General features: G+C 44.2%; 1 long non-coding RNA gene across 2 annotated transcripts in view; it reads left to right on the top strand.

The window, feature by feature from the left end:
• The first annotated feature begins 1236 nt into the window (after positions 1-1236).
• The window catches only part of LOC147356065 (uncharacterized), a 66097-nt gene continuing 44408 nt past the window's right edge, over positions 1237-22925 (top strand). The window contains exons 1-2 of one of the 2 annotated variants that reach the window (XR_015143012.1): positions 1237-1357; positions 1570-1702. This is a non-coding gene — a long non-coding RNA (uncharacterized LOC147356065). The remainder of the gene's footprint in view (positions 1358-1569; positions 1703-22925) is intronic. The other variant, XR_015143013.1, reaches the window with a different exon arrangement.

Raw genomic sequence — 22925 nt, 5'->3', positions numbered from 1 at the left:
CCCATGGGTGCACCAAAATTATAGCTATTTACACAACAGCTGTTGATGAGCATGACCTAAAGACTAGCAGAAGAGATCTCGTACAACTGAAGATATAAAGAAGGAACCACAAGACAAGTAGGAGGGGGCAGAGATGCTGAGTAGTCAAAACCCACATATTCAGGTAGGCTTCCCACAAACTCGGTGACAATCAGAATTGCAGAGCTTCCTCCAAAGGGGCGAGGGGTCTGAGTCCCACATTGGCTGGGAATCCTACACCAAGAAATGAGCCTGCAGAATGTCTGGCTTTGAAGGCAAGCGGGCTTGCATTCAGGAGAGCTGGAGAGCTGTGGACACTACATAATGATCCAGGGGTCAATCCAAGAAGAAGATACAACAATTGCAAGTATACATGCACCCAGCACAGGAGCACCTCAGCTTATCCGCAGATATGAAGAGACATAAAAGGAGAAGCTGACAGTAACACAGTAATAGTGCAGACTTTAACCTCCCACTAACATCCGTGGACAGATCATCCAGATAGATAATAAAGATGTGAAAGTGAAGTTGCTCAGTCGAGTCCGACTCTTTGCAACCCCATGGTCTGTAGCCCACTAGGCTCCTCCATCCATGGGATTTTCCAGGCAAGAATACTGGAATGGGTTACCATTTCCTTCTCCAGGGGATTTTCCTGACCCAGGGATCGAACCCAGGTCTCCCGCACTGCAGGCAGACTCTTTATCTGCAGGAGCCACAACGGAAGCCCCATTAATAAAGATACATTGTACTTAAATAACAGACCAAATGGAAGTGACCCTAGTGGTAAAGAACCCGTCAGCCAACGCAGGATATATGAGATATAGGTTCAATGCCTAGGTTAGGAAGCCCCCCTGAAGGAGGAAATGGCAACCCACTTCAGTATTCTTGCCTGGAGACTCCCAAGGACAGAGGAGCCTGATGGGCTACAGTCCATGGGGTTGCAAAATGTGAGACACGACTGAGCACACACGCAAGTAGAGAGGCATGAGTTACGGCCGGAATTGGGAGAATTGTGCCAGAGAAGGTGAGGAGCAGTTGTGGGTGCAAAAAAGCAGGGGGCAGGGGGAAACTCCCGAGGAAAGTGGGGGTTTTAAGAAACGTTGCAATGAGTTTAGAAACGTAAAGGAGGAACCCCTACTTTGAACTATGGGCCAGTGTGTGCTTTTCAGGACGTCTCCATCCCAGCATCAAACCCCGCCCCCTGCCCGCCCTGCGCAGGTGCGTCTGAGGGGCGGAGCTCGCTCACCTGCGCGTGGGCCCTTTATTTAGGCGATACGAGGCTCGGCTGATGCGCCGTCTCCCCGAAACTCGGCGGGAGTGACTTTGGACCAGGAGAAAGGTAGGAAAGGGGGTCTTTAAACACTCTGGGTACCCCTGGGTAGGTCCTGCGCCTGGTGTGGGGAAGACGGGAGGGCTGAAGGCTGGGCCCGTTTTAAATGCGGGACGTTTATTTGAGGACGGGAGAGGCCTAAAGGGCAGGAAGCTCCTGGATGCGGAGCCCAGGCCCAGGAGCGGCCTCGGGTTTGCAAATATCGTTTCCTGTCGGTCCAGCCCCACGTGTCGCCCTCAGGGCACAGGAGACGCTCAGAGAACACGCCGCCCACCCTGCCCTCGGTCTACAGCGTCCCCCGCCACTCCGGGCGTTTAGGATCGCGGGAAACTGAAGGCGCTTTGAAACTCCCAGGTGGGGCATCGAAGACCATTCGGGAGCCTTAAACATGGGAACAATAAAACAATTCTTAGTTCCTAAATGAAGACTAAGATAATGCAATGGAGTTTTTGTCTTTATATTTAATTTTGATTCTAATTGAAATATCAAACGTCATCCTTCAAAAATAGTCTGGGAACCCCCAATTTGTCAGCACCCTAGGTCTGGGTCTACACTCAGCTGTGGGGTAAAGTTTTTGAGTGGCAGGTGCCATGGGGGTGGAGACATACAAAGGGTAAAGCCTCCGTGCGGAAACACGGGAGCATGGCTGAGCCAGCCCGGGCCAACCCAGGTGGAGGTGGTTGTAATTTCTAAACTAGATCTAATTTCTAGCCTATTTGTTATTTTCTCTCTGGTAGCACAAAAGAGAGACACAAGCTTGTCATAAGCACAAAACTTAAGACAAAGTTTTCCCTGATAAGTCTTCTTGGAAGTATCCACTATGACAGAACATTAAAATATTTCAAATCTATTTGTATTTCTCAACTTATTGCAGGTTATATTTCCAAAGTCCAGAGAACTGATAAAATAATCCTTATTACAGTAAGAAGGGTTTTACCAGAACAACAGTGGTGTGTCACAGACATCTAACACTGCCGTGTACTTTCAGCTCAGCCTCTCAGTCCTGTCCAACTTTTTACCACCCCTGGACTGCAGCACTCCAGGCTTCCCTGTCCATCACCAACTCCTGGAGTTTACTCACATTCATGTCCATCGAGTCAGTGATGCCATACAACCATCTCATCCTCTTTCATCCCCTTCTCTCCTGCCTTCAGTCTTTCCCAGCATTGGGGTCTTTTCCAATGAATCAGTTCTTTGCATCAGGTGGCCAAAATATTGGAGTTTCAGCTTCAGCATCAGTCCTTCCAATGACTATTCAGGACTGATGTCCTTTAGGATGGACTGGCTGTATGTCCTTGCAGTCCAAGGGACTCTCAGAGTCTTCTCCAACACCACAGTTCAAAAGCATCAGTTCTTCAGCACTCAGCTTTCTTTATAGTCCAACTCTCACATCCATACATGACTGCTGGGATCTGTATTTTACAACTGACAAAGAATGGGATTTCCCAAATATCTTCTCAACTGAACCTTGTATTAATTGTGTGATATAACAGAGTTACTACAAGTCTGGCAAATGAGTTAATGAGCCAGGCTCCTTCACATTTTAACAGGGACTTTCTGGAGATGGAATTTCTTTTACTATTTGTGATTAATTTTCTTTATTTTGTATTGGAGGACAGCCAGTGAACAATGCTGTGATAGTCTCAGGTGGACAGCAAGAGCAATCAGTCATACATACGCATATACCCATTCTCTCCCAGACTCCCCTCCCATCCAGGCTGCCACATAACATGGAGCAGAGTTCCCTGTGCTATACAGTAGGTCATTTTAGGTTATCCACTTTAAATATAACATTATGTACCTGAACACCCCAAACTCCCTTGCTATCTCTTCCTCCGTCCTTCCCTCCTGTCTACCACGCGTTCATTCTCTCTTTCTGTTTTGTAAATAAGTTCATTTGTATGTCTTTTCTGATTCCACAAATAAGAGAGATCGTATGTTTCTGCTTCTCTGACTTACTTCACTCACTGTGACAATTTCCAGGTCCATCCATGTCGCTGCACGTGGCATTATTTCATGCTTTTTGACGACTGAGTAATATTCCATTGTGTATATATGCCACATCTTGATTCTTTAGGTTGTTTCCATGTACTGGCTATTGTAAACAGCGCTGCAGTGAACATTGGGGTACGTGTTTTGGGGATGGAATTTCTTGACACCCAAGATCAAAGCATTGTTACAAATCATGATTTTAATTAACTTTTTTCCTGAGGACAAGGGAGACGCCTGGTTGGCAGGATAAAGAACACAGAGTAAAAGGTATCAGTATTCCTTTTCATAGACTCCTCATTGTTTAAGGCCTAGAGTAGCTATTACCTTCTCTGGGAAGCCTGCCTCACTGCCCAAGGAGCTTTCTTTGTTCTTGGACTTTCCTGTAACTCAGATGGTAAAGAATCTGCCTGCAACACAGGAGACCCGGGTTCAATCCCTAGGTGGGGAAGATCCTCTGGAGAAGGAAATGGCAACCCACTCCAGTTTTGTTGCCTGGAGAATGCCCCGGGCAGAGGACCCTGACAGGCTACAATCCGTGGGGTCACAACAAGTTGGACACGACCAAGCAACTAACACTACTACTACTCCCTGCTGCCGGAGGTACTCGATCAAAGCTTGTGTGTTTGTATCCTCCATAGACTATGAGCTCTTTCAGAATTCTTTTATCCTCTTGTACATGAGTAGAGGGCAACCCAGAGCTTATAGCACAAAGTGGATTTCAGTAAATAATACTGACCTATGACTTATATGAGTATGTGAATTGATAGATGATTCATAAGTGGGACCACGTCTGTGGGTTGGTGATGTCTCACCAAATCAGGATTTCTAAATTTAGCAAGGATTAATGAACTGGAGGATTAGGAGGGCTATAAAGTTTTAACTGAGAACCCCTCTTGTCAAGATCAAGTGTAGCTTGACATAAGCACCCTGAAAGCTGCATCTTTTGTAATGCTTCAGAGTCTGAGTAACAATCTTAAGAAATATGCAGAAAATTATTAGACTATTAGACATGTCTAACAGTCCCTAGGAGGATACCTAACAATTCTGTCCTTCCCATAAACTAAGAAATTCATAAGGGATGGAATGCATTCTGATTACTCTTGTAAATGCTTGCAAAAATTCTCAAAGGCAGCAGCTTGTAGGCAAGGCTCCTGGCAACATTCTGGTAATTTCTTAAGTACTCAGTTCTGAAGAAGGCAAATGTGGAGAGCATCTTCTGATGCCGCTGCTAAAACAGTGCTGATAAGCTGCTTGTTAGCACGGACTCCACGTTACATGGAAAAGCTGCAGGCTCTCCTCGCTGATTAGCACGAGAGCTTGTAAAAGGCTTTAATAGTGACACTTGAGACAGATCTCTGTAGCTTCAAACATGTAATCAACAGAGTTCTTTATGGAAACCCAGCTGAAGTTCATACTTCACACCTAGGTACATTAATAACATTAATTTCACTCTGCCTTTATAATCAGAGTCCCACCTACAGACATTTATTTGAAGATGATTGGATGGCATCACCAACTCAATGAACATGAGTTTGAGTAAGCTCCGGGAGTTGGTGATGGCCATGGAAGCCTGGCATGCGCGGTTCTTGGGGTCGCAAAGAGTCATGAATAACTGAACTGAACTGAGGGCCCACATGAGTAGGGAGGTAATAACACTTCTTTTAAAGAAAACTGCTCCATGGAAAAGGTAGAGATTGTGAAGAGTAATAATTTTACCTGAAATGTTAATAATTGCATATCTTTTTCTGAATTCTTACAAAAATTGACATTAAAAAATAAAATTGATTTAAAAAACTAGCAAAATAAGAGCACTTTCAGTGACAAATGGGCAGTTTTCTTTTTTGTTGCTGTTACTGCTAGTTTCCTGAGTGATTCTTCTGTAAGCATCTGGCACAAATGGCATCACATATCTCCTAGGATAGGGGATTTCTTGAAAAAGAAAAACAAGGCATTCAGTGTTTGGGGTTCTCAGTGAAAACCATCACTGTGCAGCTGGGTGTATGCTCCTCCTATACCAGGAGGGGAGGAACTGGGGGTTCAGACAGTTCATATTCATGGTAGACTCTTCAATTCAAGCTGGGGGATAACAGAACCTACCTTTTGGCATTTTCTCTCTTCACAGAAATCATGCAAGGAATATTATTCACAGAACTTGAGAGTATAGAAAATCGTCAAATGTCTTTAAACTTATTATGAGATAATATTAATGAAAATGGGAAAAGCTAGCATTGTAGGTTTTAAAATTCAATATAAAGGATCCCTAATCCTAATATGTCCCCTGGTAGCTCAGACAGTAAAGAGTCTGCTTGCAATGCGGGAGACCCGGGTTTGATTCCTGGGTCAGGAAGATCCCCTGAGGAAGGAAATGGCAACCCACTCCAGTATTCTTGCCTAGAAATTCCCATGGATGGAGGAGCCTGGCAGGCTACATACTATGGTGTTTCAAAGAGCCCAACACTACTTCCCTTTCACTTTCACAATCCTAACAAAGCAACAGACTCAGCTAAAGAACTCTAAACCTATAATATTTGCAGCATCTATATGTAGCTTCCCAAATGAAAGTTGTGTTTACTTAAAGTAGAAAGGAAATCAGCCATGTCTATTTCAGATTTAGGTTCAAGGGTATCCTGTCATAAAAGTGAAATTCCTGGAGGACTGGTGGGTTATGACAACTCTTCCCTTTGACCCTTGGCCAAGGCTAAGCTGGAGGAGGAAATGGCAACCCACTCTAGTATTCTTGCCTGGAAAATCCCATGGTCAGAAGAGCCTGGCAGGCTACAGCTGATGGGGTCACAAAGAGCTGGACACGACTGAGTGACTAAGCGCTCAAGGCTAAGCTAGTCCTGTCTAACCTGTGTTTCTGTCTTCTTCATCCATAGACTTATCTTCAATCTGGAAGGGTGAAGGAAACACGGTTAAGACTGAACTTTACATGTATGCAGATCTCCAGTTTCATATACATTACATTCCAAACCACTTAAAGATCTTAAAATGCTTCATGATGCTATTTCAGTAGCACTTAGAGTAATCTCGAAGAATGAGACGGTCATCAGAAAGCTGGAGCAATGCAATCACTATTTGAATTTTTTTTAAACCTTTTTATTGTTGAAAATTTCAAACATATTTGAAGATAGAATAATATAACAAAATCCCTTAAACGTGTTACACAGTATCAGCAATTGCCCACTCCTGTACTACACCCCGTTGCCTATAATGTAGCTATTGGGTTGGCCAAAAAGTTTATTCAGGTTTTACCATAACCTGTTAGGAAAAACCCAAACAGAGTTTTTGGCTAACCCACCACTATCCTCTATTGCCTAAAATGTATCTACTTCTTCCATCTTGTGAGCTTTTGAAGTGAATCCCAAACATATTATTTTCATCTCTCCATTTCAGTATATGTCTCTGAAAGAAGTTAATAATGTAATGAAAATGTCAATATTCTAGCTAAAAAGTTGAACAATTTAAAAATACTATCAATATCCAGTAAGCATGCAAATTTCCCATTATCCCATAAATGCTATAAATGGATTAATTTTATAGATTATAAGAATTAGAATGCAAATAATCTGTATGTGACAGAGATTTCTTAATTTCTTTTTCCTTTTACATACTTTTTTCAGATTCTTTTCCCTTAAAGGTTATTACAAAATATTGAGTGTAGTTCCTGTGCTGTCCAGTAGGTCCTTGTTGGTTATCTATTTTGTATATAGTTGTGTGTCTAAGCTAATCCAAAACCCTGATTTATCCCACTCCCCTCCTCCTGCTTTACCCTTTGGTAATTATAGGTTTGTTTCTGTGTGGATATATTTGTTATGTAAATAAGCTCATTTGTATCTTTTTTAAGATTCCACATATAAGCAATATCATGATATTTACCTTTCTCTGTATGGATTACTTTACTAAGTATGATAATCTCTAAATCCATCTGCATTACTACAAATACCATTATTTCCTCCTTTTTATGCCTGAATAGTATTCCATTCCATCCTGAGTAGTATTCTATTCCAATGGAATAGTAGTATTCCATTGTATCAGTTCAGTTCAGTTCAGTCGCTCAGTCATGTCCAACTCTTTGTGACCCCAAGAATCGCAGCACGCCAGGCCTCCCTGTCCATCACCAACTCCCAGAGTTCACTCAGACTCACGTCCATCAAGTCAGTGATGCCATCCAGCCATCTCATCCTCTGTCATCCCCTTCTCCTCCTGCCCCCAATCCCTCCCAGCATCAGGGTCTTTTCCAGTGAGTCAACTCTTTGCATGAGGTGGCCAAAGTATTGGAGTTTCAGCTTCAGCATCAGTCCTTCCAATGAACACCCAGGACTGATCTCCTTCAGAATGGACTGGTTGGATCTCCTTGCAGTCCAAGGGACTCTCAAGAGTCTTCTCCAACACCACAGTTCAAAAGCATCAATTCTTCTGCACTCAGCTTTCTTCACAGTCCAACTCTCACATCCATACATGACCACAGGAAAAACCATAGCCTTGACTAGAGAGACCTTTGTTGACAAAGTAATGTCTCTGCTTTTGAATATGCTATCTAGGTTGGTCATAACTTTCCTTCCAAGGAGTAAGTGTCTTTTAATTTCGTGGCCCCAGTCACCATCTGCAGTGATTTTGGAGCCCCCAAAAATAAAGACTGACACTGTTTCCCTATCTATTTCCCATGAAGTGATGGGACTGGATGCTATGATCTTAGTTTTCTGAATGTTGAGCTTTAAGCCAACTTTTTCACTCTCCTCCTTCACTTTCATCAAGAGGCTTTTTAGTTCCTCTTCACTTTCTGCCATAAGGGTGGTGTCATCTGTATATCTGAGGTTATTGATATTTCTCCCGGCAATCTTGATTCCAGCTTGTGCTTCTTCCAGCCCAGTGTTTCTCATGATGTACTCTACATGTAAGTTAAATAAGCAGGGTGACAATATACAGCCTTGACGTACTCCTTTTCCTATTTGGAACCAGTCTGTTGTTCCATGTCCAGTTCTAACTGTTGCTTCCTGACGTGCATATAGGTTTCTCAAGATGCAGGTCAGGTGGTCTGGTATTCCCATCTCTTTCAGAATTTTCCACAGTTTATTGTGATCCACACAGTCAAAGGCTTTGGCATAGTCAATAAAGCAGAAATATATGTTTTTCTGGAACTCTCTTGCTTTTTCTATGATCCAGCAGATGTTGGCAATTTGATCTCTGGTTCCTCTGCCTTTTCTAAAACCAGCTTGAACATCTGGAAGTTCAAGGTTCACGTATTGCTGAAGCCTGGCTTGGAGAATTTTGAGCATTATTTTACTAGCGTGTGAGATGAGTGCAATTGTGCAGTAGTTTGAGCATTCTTTGGCATTGCCTTTCTTTGGGATTGGAATGAAAACTGACCTTTTCCAGTCCTGTGGCCACTGCTGAGTTTTCCAAACTTGCTGGCATATTGAGGGCAGCACTTTCACAGCATCATCTTTCAGGATTTGAAATACCTCAACTGGAATTCCATCACCTCCACTAGCTTTGTTCGTAGTGATGCTTTCTAAGGCCTACTTGACTTCATATTACAGGATGTCTGGCTCTAGGTGAGTGATCACACCATCGTCATTATCTTGGTCGTGAAGATCTTTTCTGTACAGTTCTTCTGTGTATTCTTGCCACCTCTTCTTAATATCCTCTGCTTCTGTCCATACCATTTCTGTCCTTTATCAAGCCCATCTTTGCATGAAATGTTCCCTTAGTATCTCTTATTTTCTTGAAGAGATCTCTAGTCTTTCCCATTCTGTTGTTTTCTTCTATTTCTTTGCATTGACTGCTGAGGAAGGCTTTCTTATCTCTTCATGCCATTCTTTGGAACTCTGCATTCAGATGCTTAAATCTTTCCTTTTCTCCTTTGCTTTTCGGTTCTCTTCATTTCACAGCTATTTTAGTTCCTAGAATATTCTAATGATGATCAATTAACTCTTTTTTGAGTATTATAATAAATTCATGGAAATAAATGTCAGTACAATGCATCTGTTATTTTCATTGGTGTTCAAATTAAATCTTTTTAGCCTCTGGGAAGCTCTTCAATGTGGCTCTTGAGATCTTTTGAAACTACTTGGATCGTCTCGATAGATTCATGGCTGTTTTGTATCACAGCAAGTTTCAGGCATCTTGTAGATTTCTTGCCTGGACCTGGACAACCTTTTTGCTAAAGATGCTAGGGTTCTTCTCCATAGGAAATGGTTGAGAACACAGCTGGGATTGTAAGTCCTACTTGCATATGTCACACCTGGGTTGGTCATTGTTGCCTTTTCAGTAGACAGAAGTAGGTAACACTCCTTGTTTTTTTTTTTTTTTTTAAGAGAAAATATTTCATGCCTTATCTCAAGCTCTCTTTTAATATTCAGATTTTACATTTGCATTGTCTTTCTCCTATGATATCAATCTCAATTTTAAGAACATAGCGGTTTTCATGCCAGTGTCTCTAGTCATTTTTGTTCTTTGAAGCTCATTGTCTGGAGAGCTCCTCAGGAAAGGTTTAAGGGTGTTCACCATGAACCTGTATGCTGTTAACAATGTGTTGGTAACTGGATATAAAATCCTGTCTCACACTTTGTTCCTTAGAGCGTCTTTAAAAGTTACACCATTGTCTTCTGTCATTTCTGCTCTCGGGGGCATTGCCATTGGAAAGTCTAATTGCAATCTGAATTTATTTCTTGCTTACGATTTTTAAGGTCTGGTGATTTTATTAAGTGTTTTCATTGTATTTTTTATTACTGCTTTAATAAAATACCACAAACATAACATAAAGCAACACAAATTTATCATCTTAGTATTCTCTAGGTCAGATGTCCAACATGGGTCTCCCTGGGCTGAAATCAAGGTATCAGCAAAAATGCCTTCTTTTCTGAAGGCTCTGAGAAACACTGTATTTCCTTGACCTTCCAACTTCTAGAGGCCCCCCAGTGCTTTGGGTCAAGGATACTGTCCTTCCTCTTCAAAGCCAGCACCATCTTCAATAATCACATCACTCTCCCACAACAGCCAGGAAAAGTTCTCCTCCATTAAGGATTTGTGTGGTTAGATTGGGGTTTCTCAGGTAACACAGGATAGTCTCATCTCAAGGTCCTTAACTATTTTTTTCCTTTTTTTTAGTTTAGTTTTGATTTTATATTGGAATATAGTTTAGGTACAGTGTTGCATTAGCTTCAGGTGTATAGCAAAGTGATTCAATTATACATACACATATGACCATTCTCTTTTAGACTCTCTTTCCACACAGGTTGTTACAGAGTATGGAGTAGAGGTCTTCCTGCTCCACAGTAGGTCCTTGTTGTTTATCTATTTTATATATAGTAGTGGCTAAATTTTAGTCCCAAGCTCCTAACTTATCACTCCCTTCCCTACATTTCCTTTTGGAACTGTAAGTTTGTTTTCAAAGTCTGTGAGTCTGTTTCTGTTTTATAAATAAATTCATTTGCATCATCTTTTTAGATTTCATATGTCTTAGATTTGTTTGACTGACTTAGTATGACAATCGCTGGGTCCATCCATATCACTGTAAATGGCATTCTTCCCATCTTTTCGTGGCTGAGTAACATTCCATTTCCCATACATACCACATCTTCTGTATCACTCCTCAGTCGATGGGCACTTAGGTTGCTTTCCCTTCTTGGCTGTTGTGTTTACTGCTGCAGTGAGCATTGGATGGCATGTATCTTTTCAAATTTGTTCTCTCCAGATACATGCCCAGTCATGGTGGTTGGTTAGCCGACACAGGTTATGAAAGAATTCAGAGAGATTAGGAAGAGGAGAAGAGAGTTTTCATTCACTTTCTAAAGGAGGAAAGGGGGCAGGTATGTAGAATGGTGTTGGCACCAAAGGGTGAGGGTTTGAGTCTTTTACTGAGTTTCAAAGGGCAAGGTGCAGGAAAAGGGGTGGGTTCACGTCTCTTTGGTCCATGGTGGTATCTGGGCTGGCTGTGTCTCTACAGGATGGAGTTTTTTGGAGAACAGACTTGTAGTCGTCAGTAATTTCTCAGTTCTTAGGTGTCAGAAAGAGACTTGATAGTGGTCCTTGACAGGTGCTACTCTGTTGTGAACAATGTTCAATGGGTTTACATTTCCTCCCTCTGAATATAACTTCTTGAGTGTTACATGGAGCCCAGTTGGCCCATTTTAAAAAACTGGGATGGAAGTCTCTTCTTTCATAACTTCTTCTTGCTGAGCTGCACAGGGCTGTCCCTACCTGGTGGAGGCAGAGGGGCATGTGGGCTGTCTTGGAATTGAATGGTCTGAAAGGTAAGACCCGTGATAGAGGAGCAAGATTTGCTAAGGGCAGTAGACGTTTGAGAAAGAAGGGGAGAAACCAGATAAGACAGGGGCCAAAAAGGAGGAGGCAGAGCATGGCGGTTGTGGAAGAATCTATGATAAACACAGTCCTGGTGCCTGAAGCCAGAGCTGTGGCCATAGTTACTAGGACTGATAGAGGCTCTTGTTTAGTCCAGTATCTGAAAAGATGGGGGAGAAGCACAGGCCCAGTGCAGATGTTCATCTGGAGTAAAGGGAGTACCACAGTGCAGGTTCCAGTCTGGTTAGGAGGCATACAGAGATAACGCTGAGGTCCCACAGAGAAAGTGTAGTCCAGCTGTAGGGAGAATGCAGGCCATAAGAGTCGTGTTAAAGAGGTGGGTTTACCTGTGACCCAGCAATCCCACTACTGGGCATATATCCAGAGGAAACCATAATTGAAAAACGCACATGTACCCCAATGTTCACTGCAGCAGTGTTTACAATAGCTAGGACATGGAAGCAACCTAGATGTCCATCAGCAGCTGAATGGATAAAGAAGTTGTGGTACGTATATACAATGGAATATTACTCATCCCTAAAAAGGGATGCATTTGAGACAGTTCTAATGAGGTGAATGAACCTAGAGCCTGTAATACAGAGTGAAGTAAGTCAGAAACAGATAGCAAATATCATATATTAACACATACATATGGAATCTAGAAAGATGGTGCTGATGAGCCTGTTTGCAGGGTAGCAGTGGAAATGCAGACAGAGAGGAAAGAGTTGTGAACAGTGGGGAAAGGAGAGGGCAGGACGAATTGAGAGAGTCGCATGGAAACATATGCATTACCATCTGTGAAACAGATAGCCAGTGGGAATTTGCTGTATGATGTAGGGAGCTCAAACCTGGTGCTCTGTGACAACCTACAGGGGTAGGATGAGGTGGGCAGAAGGTTCAAGAAAGAGGGGACATATGTATACTTGTGGGTGATTCATGTTGACATATGGCAGAAACCAACACAATACTATAAAGCAATTATCTTCCAGTTAAAAACTTTAAAAAATGAAAGAGGAAGTTTGTATCTGGACCCTCCTAGTAAAGGCATATGTAGCAGCTGGAGCAAGTTCCACCAATGGGTTTAAGCAGGCAGAAGCTTTTGGGAAACTGGAGGTGTCGTTTTCCAGGTGAGAAGCTGTTGTTGAATGTCAAACCCTTGCGCATTTTGTGGAAAGAAAGAGCGGTGTCTGTGACAGGTCCTGGCTTTACCTGTGTAGGATGGGTGCCAGGCGTTTCCTATCCATGAGGCCGGGCGGCAGTCAGTGGAGCTGACAAGAGGACAGATGGCCCCATGAAAGGACCATGTGCTGAGAGAGGACGGGAGTGATTGCCTGATTTGGGAAGGTAAATTTGGTTGTTGGGGAAATTATTTATTTGAATAATGGTTCATTTCTTGGTCTATCCCACTGTCGGAAGGGGTTTAAGTATAGATTTGCTTGCAGTTGGAAGGAGCTACACTTCCAGCTGATAGAGGTCATCATAAGTTGGGATAGACTTCCAGTTGAGCTATTTAAAATCATAAATGATGCTGTGAAAGTGCTTCACTCAATATGCCAGCAAATTTGGAAAACTAGGCAATGGCCACAGGACTGGAAAAAAGTCAGTTTTCATTCCAATCCCAAAGAAAGGAAATGCCAAAGAATGCTCAAACTACCGCACAATTGCACTCATCTCACATGCTAACAAAGTAATGCTCAAAATTCTTCAAGTCAGGCCTCAACAGTACATGAACCATGAACTTCCAGATGTTCAAGCTGGTTTTAGAAAAGGCAGAGGAACCAGAGATCAAATCGCCAACATCCGCTGGATCATTGAAAAAGCAAGTGAGTTCCAGAAAAACATCAACTTCTGCTTTATTGACTACGCCAAAGCCTTTGACTATGTGGATCACAATAAACTGTGGAAAATTCTTCAAGAAATGGGAATACCAGACCACCTGACCTGCCTCCTGAGAAATTTGCATGCAGGTCAAATAGCAACAGTTAGAACTGAATACGGAACAGCAGACTGGCTCCAAATTGGGAAAAGAGCATGTCAAGGCTGTGTATTGTCATCCTGCTTATTTAACTTATATGCAGAGTACATCATGAGAAACACTGGGCTAGATGAAGCACAAGCTGGAATCAAGATTGCTAGGAGAAATATCAATAACCTCAGATATGCAGATGACATCACCCTTATGGTAGAAAGCGAAGAATTAAAGAGCCTCTTGATGAAAGTGAAAGAGGAGAGTGAAAAAGTTGGCTTAAAACTCAACATTCAGAAAACGAAGATCATGGCATCTGGTCTCAATCACTTCATAGCAAATATATGGGGAAACAATGGAAACAGTGAAAGACTAATTTCTTGGGCTCCAAAATCACTGCAGATGGTGACTGCAGCCATGAAATTAAAAGACGTTTGTTCCTTGGAAGTAAAGCTATGACCAAGCTAGACAGCTTATTAAAAAGCAGAGACATTACTTTGTCAACAAAGGTCTATCTAGTCAAAGCTATGGTTTTCCCAGTAGTCATGTATGTATGTGAGAGTTGGACTATAAAGAAAGCTTAGCACCAAAGAATTGATGCTTTTGAACTGTGGTATTGGAGAAGATTCTTGAGAGTCCCTTGGACTGCAAGGTGATCCAACCAGTCCATCCTAAAGGAAATCAGTCCTGAATATTCATTGGAAGGACTGATGCTGAAGCTGAAGCTCCAATCCATTGGCCACCTGATGCAAAGATCTGACTCATTGGAAAACACCCTGATGCTGGGAAAGATTGAAGGTGGGAGGAGAAGGGGACCACAGAGGATGAAATGGTTGGATGGCATCACTGACTCAATGGACATGAGTATGAGTAAGCTCCAGGAGTTGGTATGGGCAGGGAAGCCTGGCATGCTGCAGTCCATGGGGTTGCAAAGAGTCGGACATGACTGAGCGTCTGAACTGAAATGTGGTGAGGCCAGGGGACCGAGCAGGAGTTAATGTTGGCCATAACACAGATGGGAGGCTAAGGAAACCTCCTGGAAGATGGGTCCATGGATGGGGAAGGGTATTTGTAGAAGTGGGTCAGAGAGGTTCTTTAGGACCCATGAGACAGCCTGAGGCCAGAAATACCTGGGGTTTGGGGCCCGAACCAGGCGGCCGTGAGGAGGGACAAGGTTGTGTGTGCCAGAGGCGGTTCTAGGAACCCGAGAGGCCTGTCCTGGCAATATTAGCACATAGCCAATGACTGTGATATTGTGAGCTGCTAGCCTTTTGAAGGAGGGCTGTAGTTCGTTTTATTGTGTGGAAATGGGGTTGACGGGTGGCACTAAAGGAGGGGTGGCTGGTATGAAAGAACGTGGTTAAGTACAAGGTGAGAAAGAAAGCAAGCATTCTGTGTTAGCTGTCTTTGGGGCTGGTCCAGCAAGGGTCTAGGAACTTCATTCCAGGGATGAAAGAAGGGTTATGTTTGTAGTTATAAAATAAAGAATAGAAGGGGGAATAAGAGAGCAAGACGCATGTAAGTCTACCAGGGCATATTCATCTTGAGTTGTGCTCACGGCTCTGGTGATCTCTGGTGATCTCTGGGTTCCAGTAGATCCGTAGGCTGGTGTCAGATGACAGTTGACAGGTGTAGGGAGAGGACTGTGTTGAGGACACAGCAAGGGATCAGTAGATGAGCATCATGACAGGTGGATCCAGGGTGATGTGCTGAGAGCTTGATTGCTGTCGGAGTTGTAATGGACCCTTTCAAGGGCTGGGAGGGGTTTGGTATGTCCAGGCAGGTCCCTTAGTAGAACCTGCTCCCTGGGTTGTAGGATTGTAGATAGGAGCAAGTCCTGAGTTTGGGGTGGGTACCTGTTAACATGGAACCATAAAAGGCTGGGCATTAGTTCTGAGACTGAGATCATATGGTCCTAGAGGGGGAGGTTTCCTGGTAGAAAGGGAGTAAGAATTGCTAGATGTCCTACATGAGTTCAAAGGGACTGAGGTGTAAGGGACCTTCTGAGTAATCTGCAGGCAGCTCTGAGTCAGAGGAGAGACAGAGGAGTTCTAGCCTGCTCTCGGTGTCTCTTAAGGCAGTGGGACCCAACCTTCTTGGCACCAGGGGCTGATTTCTCGGAAGACCGTTTTTCCACGGATTGGGGGTGGGGTGTTGGAGGTTTCAGGATGATTCAAGCACGTTGCTTTTATTGTGCACTTTGAAGCTACTGCTGATCTGACAGGAGGTACTGGTCCGTGCCCTGGAGGTCGGGGACCTCTGTTTTAAGGGACAAATGAGCCTTTTTATTTTTCTTGAAGACTGGGGATGCCAAGCTGCATATGAGTGAGTGAGTGAAGTCGCTCAGTCGTGTCCAACTCTTTGCAACCCCATGGACTGTAGCCCCCCAGGTTCCTCCATCCATGGGATTCTCCAGGCAAGAATACTGGAGTGGGTTGCCATCTCCTTCTTCAGGGGATGTTCCCGACCCAGGGATCGAACCCAGGTCTCCTACATTGCAGGCAGATGCTTTACCGTCTGAACTGAAGGGTTTAGAGGCCGTCAAATGGACATGACCTATAAAGGCAATTTTGATGGCTTTACATAGAAATGACCTCTAATGGAAGAGAACACAAATGGGAACTATTTGAGATACATTTCCATGCAAAATGTAGTTTGCACATAATTCAGCATTTTAAATGAGCACTTTGCAACAGAGACCAAATATCAATCATCTCTTGAGGTTTTCTACTATGTACCAAGCTGCATGTAGTCTGTATTTAATGTCTAAAGCTTGAGACACCTGTTGGGTAATTTGAGAGGTGAAATCTGGGTCATATTTTTGTCCTAAGGGCCCCAGAGCCATCCCTTGTCATTCATGAGAGTATAATATAATACATAGGGCTTATCTACATTTGGGAGGGCTGGGCCGGAGTGGAGGTGAGGGCTGTCTGGAGTATGGTGAAGGCCAACTGCAGAGAGGAGTTCCATTCTAGGGGTTCATTTTTGGGTCCCTGGAGGACCTCATGAAGAGGTTTGTTGTAAGCCCACAGTGGGGGATCCAGATGTGAAAATAACCAGTGAGGCCCAGAAATATCCTAAATTCCTTTTTTCTATGAGGTAGAAGGAGAGAGACCAAAGTTCCTTCTATTTGTCTGGGTTTTTTGGTTTGTTTTTTAATTGGAGGATAGTTGCTTCATAATGTTGTGTTGATTTCTGCTATTCTGTGTTGATTTCTGTGTATCCGTTCTGTACATGTGCATCTCCATTCCTGCCCTGCACATACGTTCACCTGTACCGTTTTTTTGGATTCCATACATATGCATTAATATATATTTATTTTTCTCTTTCTGACTTGCTTCACTCTGTGTAACAGGCTGTAGGTTACTCCAAGCTCAGTTCAACTGACACATTAGTTCATCTTTATGGCTGAGTAGTATTCCACTGTATGTATGTACCACAACTTCTTTATCCATTCATCAGTGGACATATGGGTTGCTTCCATGTCCTGGTGTTGTAAATAGTGCTGCAGTGAACATTGGGGTGCAGGTGTCTTTTTGAATCATGTTTTTCTCAAGGTATAATATCCACTGGAAGAGGACATGGCAACCCACTCCAGTATTCTTGCCTGGAGAATCCCACGGACAGCAGAGTCTGGGGGGATATAGCCCATGGGTCACAAAGAATCAGACATGACTGAAGTGCCTTAGCAGGCACACATGCAAGGTATGTTGAGTAGCAATTGATCCTTGTACTGGGGACAAGAGAAATCCTAGTTATTTAACTATGATCTGACTAATTTGTGTTTTGGAAGGAGAAACTGTGTATCCTGATGAAGCAAAGTAAATGAGGAGGGGCAGTGGTGTTGGTAAGGGAGGTGTTGTGGTCCTGGCTGCAGAGGAAGTCATCAGCATATTGAATAAGGAGTGACTAGATCAGAGGTAGGGCTTGACCACAGAGGCAGGGGCCATCTCTAAATCACTGGGGGAGGGAGGTCCAGGTGAGTTGCTGGGAGCAGTGAGCATCAGGGTCCATCCATGTAAAAGTCAAGTGTGTCTTGGGAATCTCATGAGAGAGGGATAATGGAGAAAGTATCTTTTAGATCCAGAACAGTAAAGAGCTGAGTATTAGGAGGAGAGCTGAGGGTGGTATAGGGATTTGCAGCTGCAAGGGGAGAGGGACCACTGCCTCGTTAACTATGCACAGGGCCTGTGCTCGACAGTCGGTGCCACCTGCCTTCGTAATGGGTAGAAATAGGTGATGTGAGGGGAGCTGGTGGATCCAAGGAGTCCAGCGTTTAGACATTTTTTAGTGAGGGGTTTGCGTCTTCTAAGATCTTCCCATTTTATAGGGCATTGAGAGCAGTGGGGAAAGTGAGAGGGGTCCCTCCTGGGGATAGTGACAGGAGTCAGGGAGAGGTCCTCCGGGGGTGTTAATGTCCCACGCAATTAAGAGAAACTGTGTAAGTATTTCTGGTGGGAGAGGGAAGGGCCGAGCATCAGAGGGAGAGAGTCTTCTCAGATTCCAGGGAAGGAGGCTCTGACTGGAGAGTTACTGGAGTCCCTAGTCGGGTCATAAGGTCCCTGCCTTGGAGGCAGTGGGGCAGTTAGAAGGGTGAGCAAGGAATGTGAGAGGACGTGGTCTCCCAGTGAGCATGGTGAGGCAGAGGTTTGGAGAGCACGTTGAGGTTTGCCTTCTCCTCTGATGATGGTGAGGGAATCAAGGGACCTGAAAATTCAGGAAGAGCATAGTGAGTGACTCCAACATCAATTAGACTGATTTTCTTATCTGCTATGGATAGAGTTATGCGTGGCTTGGCCATGTCAGTCTTATGTCGTAGAGCCAGGTCCAGCGTTGGGACCTGTCAATCTGAAGACTGTAGGAGCCTTTGGGGTGGAGGAGGTCTTTGCAGGAGCGTTCCCTGGTTCCAGAAGGGGGCTTTGTCCCCTTTAATCAAAGAGAGGGTAGTCCCACTTCCACTGCCCTGTTTTACAAAGTGGGCACTGCCCAGGGGGTAGCCTTTTCCTATGGCATTCTTGACTCCAGCGCCCTCCTTGTTTGCAGCTGCAGGAGCAGCCAGTGCTGGGCCCCCATGGCTGTTTCCCTTTTTACGGGTTGGGGGACCTTGGCTGAGTCTTTTTACTGATTTGTTTTTGGCTGTGCTGGCTCTGCACTGCTGTGAGGGCTTTTCTCTAGCTGTGGAGAGCGGGGTGCACTCTCTAGCTGTGGTGTGCAGGCTTCTTATTGCGGTGGCTTCCTGTGTGCAGCGTGGTCTCTAGGGCCCTGGGGCTTCAGGAGTTGCAGCTTTGCAGCTCGCAGGCTGTAGAGCACAGGCTCAATAGCTGTGTTGCACGGACTTAGTTACTCCAAGGCATGTGGGATCTTCCCAGACCAGGGATCGAACCCATGTCCCCTGCATTGGCGGGCAGATTTTTTTTTGTTTGTTTTGACCACTGGACCACCAGGGAAGTCCTCAGCTAAGTTTTATTCTGAAGGGTGTCTCTGATTGTAGAGGCAATCATTTGGAAAGACTGTTTCTGCTCTTGAGACTGTTGTCAGTCTCTTTTCCTCTCGTCTGTGTTCATCTAGTTTATTAAAGACCTTCAGGGTCAGGTTCAGTTCAGTTCAGTCGCTCAGTCACGTCTGACTCTTTGCAACCCCATGGACTGCAGCGGGGAATCTGAGGGCCCTTCTGGAACTTTTGGAGTTTGTAATGGATATGATGGGCTGACTGGGAAATGAAATTCATGGCCACGATTGTTTTACTTTCCTCAGAGGTTGAATCTAAATTGGTGAAAAGATGTGGAGTCTCTGGAAGGTGAGACAGGAAAAGAGTAGGTTCTTCTGAGAAATTGTCCTTCCTTGAGTTCAGCTTGGGAAAGATCAGACATAGAAAAAGGAACATGGACACGAATGATCCCCTTGCAGTCAGCCACTTCACAGACAGGAAACTGGGTGGCTGACTCAAGAGGAGGCCGAAGGGGACATCCTCCGGGTGTGACGGGGGAAGGAGGGGAACTAGGGGCCGGTGGAGGAGAGCTTGCTGGGAAGGAGCAACGTGCGGCGAGAGGACCACCACTTGGGGTGTTGCGTGAGTTGAAAGAAGGCCTGGGCATAAAGAATTTTAGGCGATTTACCAAGGCAGCAACAGTCAAGATTGAGTTGGACAACAGTATTACAGTTGAGAGAGCCAACCTGGGGCTAGACTTCCTGGTCACCCATGTTACGCTGAGGCCAAGCCATGTGGCAGAAAAAGGCCATTTGTTTGGGTTTGAGGTCCTCTAATCTGAGATCTTTCCAGTGTTTGAGGTGGCATCCCAAGAGGATGGGTAGATAGCGGTCCATAATGAAAACTGTGTAACTCAGATTGGGACTTGAATCCCTGAGCCAGGACTCAGCCCCAGTCGAATCCCAGATTGGGACTTTTATTATGAAGAAGAGTAAAGAGCCAATTTTGAGGATGGGGCCTTTCTGGCAATCCTGGTGATCAGAAGGAGCATGGTGGGATTTAGAAGGATTCAATCCAGAGTTAGGCATCCCCAGATCTCAGAGATGAAGCAGTGACAAGAGGGAGATGGACAGGGGGCGTCCCCCAAGGCCAGATTCTGACCCGGATAGTGGGGTTTGCTGCTACCCACATGCAGGCACTGTTCTCCCAAGAAAGACCCGCCCAAGATAATACTTAGAGTTTGATAGATGTCCTGGTGGGCGACGACTAGGAGGACTGAGCTGGAGGTTGAGGTGAAAGAAATTAGTTAGTGAAGATTCCCACTGTGGGCCACCAAAATGTTAGGTGAGCTGGCATGGGTTGTGAAAGATTTCATAGAAATATTAGCAAGAGGAGAAAGAGAAGTTTTATTCACTTTGCAAGAGCAGACAGGGGACAGACACAAAGTGTGGCATTGGCACAGCAGGGTGAGAGTTTGAGTCTTTTATTGAGTTTCAAAGCGCAAGGTGCAGGAAAAGGGGTGGGTTCACGTCTCTTTGGTCCATGGCAGTATCCGGGCTGGCTGTGTCTCTACAGGATGTGGTTTTTTTGGAGAATAGACTTGCCATCTTCAGTGATTTCCCAATTCTTGGGTGTCTGAAAGAGACTTGATAGTGGCCCTTGAGAGGTGCTCTCTGTTCTGAACAATGTTCAGTTCAGTTCAGTTGCTCAGATCAGATCAGATTAGTCGCTCAGTCGTGTCCGACTCTTTGTGACCCCGTGAATCGCAGCACGCCAGGCCTCCCTGTCCATCACCAGCTCCCGGAGTTCACTCAGACTCACATCCATCGAGTCAGTGATGCCATCCAGCCATCTCATCCTCTGTCGTCCCCTTCTCCTCCTGCCCCCAATCCCTCCCAGCATCAGGGTCTTTTCCAATGAATCAACTCTTCTCATGAGATGGCCAAAGCACTGGAGTTTCAGCTTTAGCATCATTCCTTCCAAAGAACACCCAGGACTGATCTCCTTCAGAATGGACTGGTTGGATCTCCTTGCAGTCCAAGGGACTCTCAAGAGTTTTCTCCAACACCACAGTTCAAAAGCATCAATTCTTCAGCGCTCAGCCTTCTTCACAGTCCAACTCTCACATCCATACATGACCACAGGAAAAACCATAGCCTTGACTAGACGAACCTTTGTTGGCAGAGCAATGTCTCTGCTTTTGAATATGCTATCTAGGTTGGTCATAACTTTCTTTCCAAGGAGTAAGCGTCTTTTAATTTCATGGCTGCAGTCACCATCTCCAGTGATTTTTGAGCCCAGAAAAATAAAGTCTGACACTGTTTCTACTGTTTCCCCATCTATTTCCCATGAAGTGGTGGGACCGGATGCCATGATCTTCGTTTTCTGAATGTTGAGCTTTAAGCCAACTTTTTCACTCTCCTCCTTCACTTTCATCAAGAGGCTTTTGAGTTGCTCTTCACTTTCTGCCATAAGGGTGGTGTCATCTGCATATCTGAGGTTACTGATATTTCTCCTGGAAATCTTGATTCCAGCTTGTGTTTCTTCCAGTCCAGCGTTTCTCATAATGTACTCTGCATATAAGTTAAATAAACAGGGTGACAATATACAGCCTTGACGAACTCCTTTTCCTATTTGGAACCAGTCTGTTGTTCCATGTCCAGTTCTAACTGTTGCTTCCTGACCTGCATACAAATTTCTCAAGAGGCAGATCAGGTGGTCTGGTATTCCCATCTCTTTCAGAATTTTCCACAGTTTATTGTGATCCACACAGGCAAAGGCTTTGGCATAGTCAATAAAGCAGAAATAGACGTTTTTCTGGAACTCTTTTGCTTTTTCCATGATCCAGCGGATGTTGGCAATTTGATCTCTGGTTCCTCTGCCTTTTCTAAAACCAGCTTGAACATCAGGAAGTTCACGGTTCACATATTGCTGAAGCCTGGCTTGGAGAATTTTGAGCTTTACTTTACTAGCGTGTGAGATGAGTGCAATTGTGCAGTAGTTTGAGCATTCTTTGGCATTGCCTTTCTTTGGGATTGGAATGAAAACTGACCTTTTCCAGTCCTGTGGCCACTGCTGAGTTTTCCAGATTTGCTGGCATATTGAGTGCAGCACTTTCACAGCATCATCTTTCAGGATTTGGAATAGCTCAACTGGAATTCCATCACCTCCACTAGCTTTGTTCATAGTGATACTTTCTAAGGCCCACTTGACTTCACATTCCAGGATGTCTGGCTCTAGGTCAGTGATCACACCATTGTGATTATCTGGATCGTGAAAATCTTTTTTGTACAGTTCTTCTGTGTATTCTTGCCATCTGTTCTTAATATTTTCTGCTTCTCTTGGGTCCATACCATTTCTGTCCTTTATCCAGCTCATCTTTGCATGAAATGTTCCTTTGGTATCTCTGATTTTCTTGAAGAGATCCCTGGTCTTTCCCATTCTGTTGTTTTCCTCTATTTCTTTGCATTGATCACTGAAGAAGGCTTTCTTATCTCTTCTTGCTATTCTTTGGAACTCTGCATTCAGATGTTAATATCTTTCCTTTTCTCCTTTGCTTTTCGCTTCTCTTCTTTTCACAGCTATTTGTAAGGCCTCCCCAGACAGCCATTTTGCTTTTTTGCATTTCTTTTCCATGGGGATGGTCTTCATCCCTGTCTCCTGTACAATGTCACGAACCTCATTCCATAGTTCATCAGGCACTCTATCTATCAGATCTAGGCCCTTAAATCTATTTCTCACTTCCACTGTATAATCATAAGGGATTTTATTTAGGTCATACCTGAATGGTCTAGTGGTTTTCCTTCCTTTCTTCAATTTAAGTCTGAATTTGGCAATAAGGAGTTCATGGTCTGAGCCACAGTCAGCTCCCGGTCTTGTTTTTG

This window comes from Bos grunniens, chromosome 16 (genome assembly GCF_055505025.1).
Source record: "Bos grunniens cultivar Pamir isolate PY7600 chromosome 16, Bosgru_T2T1.0, whole genome shotgun sequence".
NCBI classification, from domain to species: Eukaryota; Metazoa; Chordata; class Mammalia; order Artiodactyla; family Bovidae; genus Bos; species Bos grunniens.
The sequence above is the reverse complement of the archived record's forward strand: the minus strand, read 5'-3'. Positions and strand labels throughout refer to the sequence as shown.